This window comes from Furipterus horrens, unplaced genomic scaffold, assembly GCF_987537825.1.
Source record: "Furipterus horrens unplaced genomic scaffold, mFurHor1.1.pri manual_scaffold_4, whole genome shotgun sequence".
In the NCBI taxonomy this organism is placed as follows: Eukaryota; Metazoa; Chordata; class Mammalia; order Chiroptera; family Furipteridae; genus Furipterus; species Furipterus horrens.
Genome location: NW_028327174.1, coordinates 119,878,698 through 119,892,523, shown reverse-complemented (window position 1 = coordinate 119,892,523; position 13,826 = coordinate 119,878,698). Strand labels below are relative to the sequence as shown.

Below are 13,826 nucleotides of genomic sequence, written 5' to 3'. Positions count from 1 at the left end.
CAGTACAGGGTGACCTGTTTCACCATGTTGTGGTGTTGTATGTGAGGGAGGGATATGAGAGGGAACAATGCTGCTTGCCCAGCACTTGCCCTGTTTCCAGGCACTTCTCACACTTCTTTATGGGACTGGTGCCTCTCTAGCTGTTATCCTGTCTGTTGTTCCCAGAGTGGACGGGTCTGTGGACATTTTTAGGATGATGGGGGTCTCTTGAACAAGTGGACTCTGCTGAGAGACCAGCAGTTTCTGCCTCTACCCCAGCCCACACTTGTTTTCACAGTCAGAAGCAATTAGGCTTGATTTCCTCTGGTTCTGGGACTATGAACTGTGTGGTCTGGTGAGGAGCTGGGAACATTCCCCAGGTGTCCCTCCTGACTTTTTAAAAGGTGTAACTGCTTTCCGCTGGCCTGCTGCTACCACCGCTGCTGCCACCACCATACCGTGTCCTCTTTGCCCCAGCACCGCCCCTCCCACCTGTCTGGATGAGTATTTCTTCTTTATATCTATGTTTGTTGGACTTCCATACAGTTTGATTTTCTGTAACTTCTTGTTGTTTCTAGTTTTGAGGTAGTTATATTCCTTCTTAGTTGTGGAGGGAGATGCAGCGTGTCTGTCTATGCCTCCATCTTAGCTGGAAGTCATCGCAGAATCTTCTAAAAAGAAGACGAGCTGACAGGCTGCAAAAGGAAGTCTCCGAATACACAAACATTTGTTTGTGGATGGATGCTGAAACCTCTTAGTCTTATCTTCAAAGCCCTCCTGACCTGAGCCTGTGTCTCCTACCTTGTCTGGCCTGGACTGGTCCCCTGAACCTCCACCTCTGTCCCCAACTCACCATGGCAGCAATTTCCCTGAGCTGCAACCCCTGGGAACAATTGTGAGGCAGCTGTAGTCATGAGGACTGGAGGACCCTTAATTCCCAAGCGCTTTCCAGTGTCCCTTTACCCTTATGATAGTGGTAGGGTCTGTGATTACACTATCCATCAATTATCTTCCTTCAACTCATGCTCAGGTCTGAGGTCAAAGGTCACTTTTTTAGGACTTTCCTTCTGGACCCCCAGGTACATTAGTGCACAGCATTTTGTACATCATGCACATCCCAAATTGAATTGTAATTTAAAATTTGTGTTATATTTAATCATTCTCTCTTGATATCTTAGCTCTCAGGAGACCATCTGACTCACAGGAAGAGCCCTGTCCAGAAGTACTCTAATAGTTTTCTGGTTGGCACTTCTTTAGATGCTCACTAAAGACTAATCAATGGTGTCCCAGCCTTGATGGTTGTAAGAGGGATCATAGTGATTGGAAACACCAACATCATTATGCCCACTGTCCTTCTCTCCAAACACTGGATGGGGCAGGGAAAAATGGTCTCTGCCTCTTCAGTATCAGCTCAGGCAGCTGGAAGAGGCTGAGGCAGACTGAGGTGCTGGGCTGTCAGCCAAGTCAGAACAACTGGCATGTGCCCTGTGCTTCCTCACCCCATGAATGGGGGTGGGGTGGGGGTGGGGCAGAGAAAGAGAGAGAGAAAGAATGAATTCAGTGGCATAAAGTTATTGTTTTGTGACCATCATCACCAAGATCTCCAGAAATCTTTTCCTCTTCCCACATTGAAACTCTGTTGGCCTCAGCTTGAGCTGGGATCTGGGAGGTTATGGAGGCATGAGTGGGATGGTATTGGAGATACCACTCTCACCATTTGTGAGAAATGATGCTGCTTCCCAGTGTCATTGCATTTTCCTCTACCAGTCTTGCACTTTGAAATGAAGACTTAATGGGGTCCTCTTTCTCAGTATCCAATATTTTTGTGCTGGGTTCTTAGTATTTCAGATGCTCAGTTATTTTGACTTTAGAAAGAGAAAATAATTTATATACTCCCTTTGGTTATAAAATTATATGGTTCTCTTTTAACATCCCAGTCCAAACTGCAACAAATTCTTGAAATATGTTTTGCTGTCAATTTTCTTATCCTTAAACTGGCAGCTCCTTTTTCATTAAGGACCATTTTCAGAGGCTTTTTTTCATTAAAATGCTTAGAGCAGAGATTCTCTGAGCAGTAAGTGGGCTCTGAAAGCCACATATGCATTTCTTATGTCTGGCTGTGTAGAGTAACCTCTCTGTCTGGGGAGGTGTGTGCCAACAAGAGACTCACCATTGAAAGGTTTGCTGTGGCCAGTGGCCTAAGTCTCTCCTTCAAAAGGACAGCCACTGGCAGAAGGCACGGATAAACAAGACAAGGTTCCCATGGCAAAGAGGCCACAGTGCCCACATCACACACTGACTTTGTGAGCAATTATTCTCCTTTTAGGAGCTGCTGATTAAGAAATGCACATGTCTTTCTGTTTTATGTCTCATTATCTCTTCATGTGGCAAAATTTAGATGAAAGTATAATCTTTTACAACTGGAGGGAGGGGGGCCACCGGGTGGAGGGGAGCAGAGGGAAGGGAAATTGGCACAAATGTAATATTTTAATCAATAAAACACATTAAATCTGAAAAAAAAGAAAGTATAATCTTTTAGAAATAAATATCAAGATTTTTAAAAACCCAAATCAACCATGCTTAAAAACCTTTGAATATGAAAAATAACATTAATGTGAAGATGCATAACATGTTTAACAGATTTATCATTTCTGAATCAAATACTTGTCCATGCTGAAAACAAGGCACAGAGACAGCCCTCCACATAGAAATCAAAATAGAAGTGAAAATTATCACATTAAAAATTGTGGATCAGAGACTGAAAGATGGTGGAGGAGTGAGGGGAGGCTGCGCTTTCAGGCTCCCAAGACCCGTCTGTAGTTTGGACTAATTGCAGACAGAACATCCTAGTGAGCAGCTGGACACTGGCAGGGGTCAAGCCTCGGCACTGCTGGATTAGAGAAAACTATCTGAGAACAACCTGTTTGGTGAGGATAGCAGAGGAAAAAGGGATGAGACGGGATTCCTGACTGGGGTGGCTACCCAAGCTGCAGCTGGAAGTACACAAAGGCTTTTTGGCGACCACAGGCCTCCCCAGAGAGGAATCGAGAGGAGAGCGGATCTCTGCCCACTGGCAGAGACGGGACCAAACCAGGTGGTACTGGTGCTGAAAGACAAGAAACAGTGTACTGCGGTGCATGTGAGAATATGATTTTCCTTTATATTTTTCTCTTGTGTGCTGCGGAGAGGGGAAGAAAGGTTGGGGGTGATAGGACATTCTTGAGCGCAGGCACAGAAGTGCACTTGCCCACTCCCCAACCCTCCCCTTGGGTCACGCGGGCACGCAAAGGGAAGTGCCCTCATTCACTGGCCCAGGTGCACGGGGCCTGCGCATCCAGGTGCCCCTTAGACACACCCCAACAGACATAGGATCAGTGCCCCAACGGGCGCAGAGAGGGCCCACTGGACATGCAGAAGACCGTGCGCAGACACCCCTGGCCAGCTCCAGTGGGCACCAGACTGGAGCACAGAGCACTTGCTCAGGCTCTGCTCATGCCCACCCAAGCAGGTGTGGGAATGGTGGGCAGCTGTGGCACGGGAACAGCGGGTGGCAGTGACTCACAGACACTCACTGTGCACAAGTGTCTAGGGCTCCGCCCCATGAGGAGAGATACCAACTCCCGGAGTTCGGCTCAGCAGGCCTGAGGCTAACGCTCAGGCTGCCTTGCACGTGCATGGGCGTGCACACAAAAGCACCTCTGCCGTCTACAACAGGAGGCAAAGGAAGGCGCTGCACTGGCCACTGTGGGTGCACACCACTGCTGCAAGAAACAGGAACATCTGGCCCGCCTCACATCCTTCCTTTTTAATCTTTGTTTATTTGTTTGTGTGTCTAGTTTAGCCTCCCTTTCACACTAAATAAATAGAATATAACTACTATATAAATCTAATACTTTAAAATCCCACTTTCTTACTATATTCTGCATTCTTTCCTCAATTTCTTTTATCATTATCAACATACAATGTAAATATTACCTACTGTCTTGCATAGTCTCAACACTACTTGTTACTGTTATTAATTTCTCATCCCCTCTCCTGAAAATCATATTTTTCCTCCCTAAAAACAACTCTTATCTATTCTTCCTATAGAATAAAAGCTTTAATCTCTCTACATTTATATTAATACCGGCTCATTGACTGCTGATAGTGGGATAAAGGGTGGGGGATATTTTTGAGGGTGTGGGTCTCCTGCCTGGGTTGTGTGTTTATGTTTTTAACAGCATCTCCACAAAAGAACTCAAGACAAAGTACAGAGTGACTCTCAATCAACTAGCCATAGGGAAGATCCTATCAAAGAACATCTGAAATATAACCAGACAGCATAAACAAAAAACATAAAGGGTACCCCAAGAACATCAGGCTCAGGAGATCAAAGAGACTGCACCACTGAAACCCCCAGATCTCCTATGAAGAATCTTATACCACAAAGGTGGGAAGTCAAATCAGACAAACCCCAAAAACAAAAACAAACAAGAACTATCCAACATGGTAAGATGCAGAAACAACCTCTCAATGAAAAGAAAAGAGGAATCCCCAGAAAGAGCGGTAGATGGAATAGACGTAGCCCAAATGTCAAACACGGAATTCAAAACTATGGTGGTGAAGAAGCTCAATATGCTCAAAAACCTCAAAAACAACTATGACAACCTCCAAGGAAGTTACCAACAGCTCCAAGAAAATTACAGGGAACTTGTACAGAACTACACCAGCATAAAAAAAGACATAGAAACTATCAAAAAGAACCAGGAAGAAATGAAGAATGCAATCTCTGAACTGAAAAACAAGGTAGAATCAATCAAAAGCAGGCTAAACGAAGCAGAGGATCGGATTAGTGAGTTGGAGGATAATGTAGAAAAAAATTCCCAGACAATACAACAAAATGGAAAAAGATTTTAAAAGTGTGAAAAAGATGTAAGGGAATTACAGGATAGCATGAGAAAAAACAATATCAGAGTCATCGGAATTAAAGAGGGAGAAGAAAAGGAACGAGAAATAGAAAAGCTGATAGGAGAAATAATGACAGAAAAATTTTCCAACATGATGAGAGGAAAAGGTTATGCAAGTTCAGGAAGCACAGAGAGTTCCAATACAGAGGAACCCCACAAAACCCACTCTAAGTCACATCATAATTAAATGGCAATATTCAAAGAAAAAGAGAGAATCCTGAAAGCAGCAAGAGAAAAACAGCAAATAACATACAAGGGAGCTCTGATTAGGCTATTGACCAATTTCTCAACAGAAACACTACAAGCCAGAAGGGAATGGTCAAAAATATTTCAAGCAATGAAAAACAAAGGCCTACAACCAAGAATACTCTACCTAGCAAGGCTCTTCTTCAAAATGGAAGGTGAAATAAGGAGTTTCCCAGACAAAGGAAGGCTAAAAGAATATGCCTCCAGCAAACCAGCATTGCAAGAGATGCTAAAGGGAATTTTTTAAGAAAAAAGAAGAAAAAAGGAGAGGAACACAGGTACAAAGGGAAATGAATAAATACCTGTCAATAATAACCTGAAATGTAAATGGATTAAATGCTCCAATTAAACGACATTGAGTAATGGAATGAATAAGAAAACAGGACCCACATATTTGCTGTCTACAAGAAACACACCTCAAAACAAAAGATTTACATAGACTGAAAGTAAAGGAATATAAAAAAATATTCCAAGCAAACAGACCTGAAAAAAAAGCTGGGGTAGCAGTCCTCATATCAGACAAAATGGATTTCAAAGCAAGGGCAATAAAAAGAGACAAAGAAGGACATTTCATAATACTTAAGGGAACAGTCCATCAAGAAGATATAACACTGATAAACATATATACACCCAACATAGGAGCACCCAAATACATAAAGAAAATACTAGAAGACCACAAGAAGGATATCAACAACAACACACTCACAGTAGGGGACATTAACACTCCATTATCAAGAATAGACAGATCTTCGAAATAAAGAAACAGCGAAGATATACAGGCATTGAACAACACACTAAACGACATGGATTTAACTGATATATATCGATCTTCTCACCCCAAAGAAGCAAAATATACATTCTTTTCAAAGGCACATGGGACATTTTCAAAGATAGTCCACATGATAGGACACAAAACAAGCCTCAACAAATTCAAGAAAATTGAAATCATATCAAGCATGTTTTCAGACCACAGTGCCTTGAAACTAAAAATCAACCTCAGAGAAAAAAATCAAACACACCGAAACTCATGGAGAATGAATAACACGCTATTAAATAACAAATGGGTTAACAATGACATCAAAGAAGAAATCAAGAAATTTATGGAAACTAATGATAATGAACACACAAGAGCCCAAAACCTATGGGACACAGCAAAAACAGTCCTACGAGGGAAGTTCAGAGCAATACAGGCATATCTGAAGAGGATGGAAGAATCTCAAATAAAAAAATCTAACCCTAAAGCTACAAGAACTAGAACAACAACAACAAACAAAGCCTAGGGCAAGAAGAAGGAAGAAAATCATCAAGATCAGAACAGAATTAAATGACACAAAGACCAAACAAACAATTCAAAAGATCAACAAAACTAGGAGCTGGTTCTTTGAAAAAGTAAACAAAATCGACAAGCCTCTACTCAGGCTCATCAAGAAACAATAGAGAAGACCCGAATAAACAAAATCAGAAATGAAAGAGGAGAAATCACGTCTGATACCACAGAAATACAAAAGATTGTAGGAAATTACTACAAACTGTATGGCAAAAAATTTGACAACCTAAAAGAATGGACAAATTTCTAAAAACATATAATCTTCCAAAACTGAATCAAGAAGAAGTAGAAAGTCTCAACAGACCAATAACAAAGAAGGAAATTGAAACAGTAATCAAAAATCTCCCTGCACACAAAAGCCTTGAACCAGATGGCTTCACAGGCGAATTCTACAAAACATTTAGGGAAGAACTAACTCCTACCCTCCTCAAACTATTCCAAAAAATCCAAGAAGAGGGGAAAATCCCAAACTTTTTCTGTGAACTCAGTATTACCCTAATTCCAAAACCAGGTCAAGACACAACAAAAAAAGAAAACTACAGGCCAATATCATTGATGAACATAGATGCTAAAATCCTCAACAAAATATTGGAAAACAGGATCTAGCAATACATCAAAAAGATCATACACCACGATCAAGTGGGATTCATCCCAGAGATGCAAGAATGGTTTAATATTCGCAAATCAATAAATATAATACACCACCTAAACAAAATGAAAAACAAAAACCACATGATCATATCAATAGATGCAGAAAAAGCATTTGATAAAGTACAACACTCATTTATGATGAAAACACTCAGCAAAATGGGAATAGGGAGCATACCTTAACATAATTAAGGCTATATATGAGAAGCCTGAAGCCAACATCATACTCAATGGACAAAAACTGAAAGCATTCCTTCTGAACTCAGAAACTAGACAATGCTGTCTACTCTCTCCACTACTGTTCGACATAGTGTTGGAAGTCCTAGCCACAACAATCAGACAAGACAAAGAAATAAAAGGCATCCAAATTGGAAAAGAATAAGTAAAACTATCACTATTTGCAGATGACATGATAGTATACCTAGAAAACCCTATAAACTCCACTAAAAGACTATTCAATATAATAAGTGAATTTGGCAAAATAGCAGGTTACAAAGTCAATATTCAGAAATTGAAGGCATTTCTGTACACCAACAATAAAATATCAGAGACATAGAGAAGAAAGAAAATACCATTTACTATAGCAACAAGAAAAATAAATTACCTAGGAATAAACTTAATCAAAGAGATAAAAGACCTCTACTCTGAAAATTATGTAACATTGAAGAAAGAAATTAAGGAAGATACAAATAAATGGAAACCAATACCATGTTTTTGGATCGGAAGAATCAACATCATCAAAATGGCCATACTACCCCAACAACTTACCGATTTAATGCAATCCTTATTAAAATACCAATGACATATTTCACAGACTTAGAACAAATATTCCAATAATTCATATGGAACCAAAAAAGACCCCGAATTGCAAAAGCAATCTTGAGACAGAAGAACACAGCAGGAGGAATCACAACACCAGACATCAAACAATACTACAAAGCCACTGTGATCAAAACAGTTTGATACTGGTATAAGAACAGACATATAGATCAGTGGAACAGAATAGAGAGCTCAGAAATAAATCCAGGACTATACGGTCAACTAATATTTGATAAAGGAGGAAAGAAGATTAAATGGAGTAAGAAAAGCCTCTTTAACAAATGGTGCTAAGAGAACTGGATAGAGACGTGCAAAAAAATGAAACTAGACCACCAACTTACACCACACATGAGAATAAACTCAAGATGGACAAAGACTTAAATGTAAGTCATGACATCATAAAAGTCCTATAGAAAAACATAGGCAGGGAAATTTCAGATATCCCACGTAGCAATATTTTCGTGGATACATCTCATAAGGCAAGAGAAATAAAGGAAAAAATAAACAAATGGGACTACATCAAACTAAAGAGTTTCTGCTCAGCAAAGGAAAACATCAGCAAGATGAAAAGAAAACTAACCATATGGGAAAACATATTTGCCAATCATAGCACAGACAGAGAACTGATCTCCAAAATATATAAAGAGCTTATATGACTCAACATCAAGAAAACAAACAACCCAATTTAAAAAATGGGCAAAGGACCTGAGTAAACACTTCTCTGAAGAGAACATACAGAAGGTCCATAGATTCATGAAAAAATGCTCAACATCATTAGCCATCAGGGAGATGCAAATAAAAACCACAATCAGGTACCACTTTACACCAGTCAGAATGGTCATCATCAACAAATCTACAAATGAGTGCTGGCGAGGATGTGGAGAAACGGGAACTCTACCTACTACATTGTTTGTGGGAATGCAGCATGGTGCAGCCACTATGGAAAACAGTATGGAATTACCTCAGAAAACTAAAAATGGAACTGCCTTTTGAACCAGCGATTCCACTGCTAGGATTATACCGGAAAAATTTTAAAACACTAATTCAAAAGAACTTATGCACCCCTCTGTTGATAGCAGCATTGTTTACAATAGTTAAGTCCTGGAAACAGCCTGAGTGCCCATCTGTGGATGAGTGGATCAAAAAACTGGTACATTTACACAATGGAATACTATGCAGCAGAGAGAAAGAAGGAACTCCTGCCATTTTTGACAACATGGATGGAACTAGGGAGAATTATACTTAGTGAAATAAGCCAGGCAAAGAAACAAAAATACCATATGATATCACCTAATACAGGAAACTAAAGAACAACATCATCAAACAAACTAAATAGGACAAGGAGCAGATTTGCAGTCAATAGGGGGGAGTGGGGAGGGAGAGGAGGGGGATAAGAAAGGGAAGGGTTTAGTCAAGAAACGTGTATAAATGACTCATGGACATAGACAACAGGGAGTAAATTGTGGGAGAAGGGGTGGGCTGGGTCGGGGAGAACAATGGGGAAAAAATGGGACAATTACAATTGAAAAACCAAAAAAATAAAATAAAAAACATTAAAAAATATAAAAATTATAAAATAAATCCACATTAACATTAAAAATAAATAAATAAAAATAGAAATTGTGGCTCAACCTTTCTGATTGTCTTTGAAAAGAAAAATATGATTTTCCTTAAAAGTTTATTATTTTTCATACTCAACTAGAGTCTCCATGACCCAGAATTCTCTTGTGTATTTATTTTTTTAAGGGGAGACTTCTGTGCATCTGTAAATCAAAGCAGAATATCTGACCCAAGCCAGGAGATAGGAGATTTATTATAGGGGTCTGCTTTATGGACCCTCCCTTGACCCTATATTGTAACTTCAGAGTGATGGAAACAAATGGAGGAGCCTTTGTGAGAGATACATGCTTTCCAGGTAAAGGATAGCTTCTCTAGAAACAGAAGGTCCTGAGGACCCCAGTCCCACTCACATTAAATGGTGAAGTATAAAGCAACACCTGCTGTGAGGGGGATGGAGCCCCTTCTCGAGATTCTGTGACACTTGGGAAATTATGCTGCAAGAAAACCTGACCAGGCCTCAGGCATCATTACACCCAAATTATAAACTATAGACCTGGCTGGGTGGCTCAGTTGGTTGGAGCATTGTCCTGTGCACCAAAAGTTGGTGGGTTTAATCTTCCATCAGGGCACATACCTAGGCTGCGGGTTTGATCCCTGGTTGGGATGCATATAGTAGGCAACCAATCAATGTTTCTCTCTCTCTATCTCAAATCAATAAACATATCCTTGGGTGAGGATTTTTAAAATAAATAAATAAATAAGTAAAAATAAATTATAAACTATAACCTAGCACTGAAGCTGCCTGTCTCAGCACACACCCTTGATGTCAGCTGGATCAAAGTGGATCTGCTTGTGGTGTGGGCAATAAGAGTAAGGCCCACTCAAGTTTCAGCATCCATGTCTTTGGGCTTGGACAGCTGGTAAAAGGTTAATGTTCTTATGTTCCCGGATCCTGAAACATAAACATTACAAAATAAAAACGTTTTTTTAAAAGATGGTTTCTGTCATTTTCCCAGCTGTCTGAGTTAATGGGCTGTTTCTCTGAGAACTGGAGAGATTAGCCATAAGAGGATATACAGATGGCCAAGTGTCACCCCAAGGGACATGTTCTGGGCCCTTCCAGCAGCTGTTTCCTCATTGCCTTTTTTTTCTTCAGTAAACACTTTCGGGAGCTGATGTTTTGGGAACAGAACTGGACTGTCAGCAACGCTTTGATATACAGGAGAATGACGCTGCATGATTAGTTCAGTGAATGCAAAACTAGGTCCAGAAACTTCTGCAACCCTCTGGAGCTCAGGGATTTAAAAGCTACACCGGAAAGCAAGACTCCAGCTATGACAAGAGCCTGGGATTTTGTGTGGGAAGACCTGAAATCCTGCCTCCATTTCACCTCATTCTTTGCCAAATAATGTCTGTCCAAGAGAGTAGGTGGACCAGTATTAATGGAAACATTTACATTCTTGGTTTCCATAATTACAGGCCAGGCTTCCCTACAAGCTCTCTGTTGAAATATTCCCACGCAGAGATTGAAATCTAAACATGAAAAAGAGACCTCAGAAGTGCCTGGGAATGAGGCCTTGTTACAGAAGTGAATGGATGTGTTTCCCTGTAGACCCCATCCATTGCTGGAAAATGAAAAAACAGGGTCATAGTGAAACAGGCACTGACTCCAGGTGCACACAGAATGTCTGAATGCAACATTGTAATCCGGACAATGAAAGTGGGCTAAGACCGAAAATCTGATTCAGGTGCTGTCAACATTGCATTTCATTTTCAGGCAGCACAGGCTTAGAATCAAGGCAGCCTGGGCCTCGAAGCTGGATGGACCAAGAGCTGGTTGAGTTAGTCACCTGAGTGTCTGAGTGCCAGATGGTGTCTGCAAATCCAGGACAGGTGATAGTGCCCTAGCAGCGCTGGAGAGAGCATTGCACATGTGGATGCAGAGCACCTCATAGGCAAGTGCCACATAGATGGTGGAACCCTTCCTGCAGTTGCCATCTTCTTTTTTTTTTTTGATGCAAATGTTTTTATTTTGCCACTTAAACCAGGTTCCTTGCGTGACCTGATAGGGGAGGGGTGTAGCACAAGACAGGCTTCTGGACCGTCAGTCGTAAGCAGTAAGGTTAGGAGCAGGAGTGGTGAGAAGCTTAGTTTGAGTGTCCGTCACTTGACTCCTAGAACAATATCATGCTGTCCAAGTATAGTGTTAGATGGGGAAGGGTCGCTGTTTCTCCTGGTGACGGATGGGTCCCACACACTGCAGAGCTCAGTGGACACCTCCAGCCCTGCTCTGAATTGAACAGGCCAGCAGCAGCATGTGGGGCTGTCCGCCTCAAGTCTTTTCCTCCTCCACCTTCCCCGGCCCTTTGGCCAAAGTCCCTGTATTTCCTGGGGAAGATACTGCCATTCCCAGTGCCTTCCCTGGATCAGTGTCTGACCTGATGGAGGTTCCTTGTGGGGCCTGGCTTCCTCCAGTTCCGACGGATCCTGGCACTTGTCCTCCTAGTGTTCAGATACTGATCGCTGGAAGCCATCTCTGTGGCACTGCTCTGTGCTTCGGCCAGTGGATCCCGGGGCTCTGGGATTCTGAGCCGGCTGCAATGGTGTAGTGAGTGGCCCAGAGGTTTCTGCCTTGGGGGCCTCTTCCTGTGCAGCCTCCTCAAAACCTTTGCCATATGAGGGTCCCCTGCACACTCCCAGATGATTTGTGCCCATTCCTCGGCCAGCTGGTCCCCACTGTGCTGAAACAGGCCCTGGATTTGCAGCAGTTCAGTGTCCTGGAAGATGTTGGCTGATGCCTGCTTGCAGCCCAGAGCCTCTGTCGGGGCCTGCCAGGGGAGGGGCTCGCTCACCACAGAGGCCGGAGTGCCCATCCTGGGTGCTGGCTACCCGAAGCCGGCCACCTCAGTCACAGCCGCGGCTCCCTGGAGAAAGCCAGATGCCATCTTCTGTATCTGACTCTAGGTGTCAGATATAACTTAGCACAAATATCCAGTAAACAAAACAATTTCCTGCTCTTTATTTTGCCTTCTTGATGTATTATAATCTCAGAAGAATTTTCTTATTCCTGAATTTGCTAAAAAATATCAATGAATCATCCTCATATCCAAGGAACCCAGTATCTCTGTCAGCCAGAGGAATGGAGATATATTCTGCTCTCCAGGAATGAGAACTTGAGATCTCTTGTAGCGAGTAGCCTAGAGACTTAGTGCTAGTGGGTAGGGACAGAGTAACACCCATAGCGCCACCTTCCACAGGCCATAAAGCAGAGTATTCACAAACCCGAGGACCTTCTTTACATATAGAAAATTAATTTTTGTGAATTTAATACTTTCATTTTCCTTATTCAGACAATCAAGTCTAATGACCTGATTTGCCCATGTGAAAGAAACAGCCCCAATGCTCACACCCTCTCTCTCACCTCCACACCCATCATATACCCAACTTGGGATTCTCCCTGGAAGGCCAAGAAAGTATCTCTCACCTATCTTGTCCTTTGACCGGGTAAGTGGACCCTTAAACCAGGAAAATGCTCTGGTTCTCCCCTCAAGGAAATATGGGGGAGTTGTTTTAGTAGAGAGTGAGGGAGAGGAAGGTACTGCCCACAAGACTTTCTCATCCATGAAGACAGTCTGTGGTCTTAACTCACCATTCCTTGTGCATGTGTACAATGCCAACAGAGATGGGGAGGCAGAGTCAAGCCAATACCTGCCTGGATGGCCAATGGGGGATAGGGAGAAGGACCTCTGAAGGGCAGCTCTAAGGTCTGTAGAAATAGTAAAACATATTCATATGGGAAACCAATTCCCAAATAAAAACTCAACACTAATTCAACATTAATCCTGGCAAGGTAATTCTCACAAAAACAAAAATGAGAAATATAGGTATCATGGCCTTATAAACACAAAACTTCATGTCTTTGACAAGTTGCAAAATGCCAAAAGAAGCATAATTCAACAACTTATAGTCATTTGTAGAACAGATAAAATTCAATTTCAATAAAACTCATGGGATATAGGATTTGGGGGAAAACTTAATTTTGAAATAATTATAGCTTCACAGGAAGTTACCAAAACAGTACAGAGACTTCCACTCAAGATGGCATTATAGATAAACATGGCTCACCTCCTAGCCCAACTGTATCAAAATAACAGCTAAACTATAGAAGAGCCATCATCCAGAACCATCAGAAATTGAGTTGAATGGAAGTCCTACAACTATGGAATTAAAAAAGAAGCATTCTACAGAAATAAAGAAGAAACCAAATTGAGACTCATAGGAGGGGCAGAGACATGGAATGG

The 13,826-nt window shown here is 41.7% G+C and overlaps 1 pseudogene; it reads right to left on the bottom strand.

The window, feature by feature from the left end:
* Positions 1-11,533: 11,533 nt before the first annotated feature.
* LOC150012745 (arginine vasopressin-induced protein 1 pseudogene) lies at positions 11,534-12,454 on the bottom strand (annotated as a pseudogene).
* Positions 12,455-13,826: the final 1,372 nt, after the last annotated feature.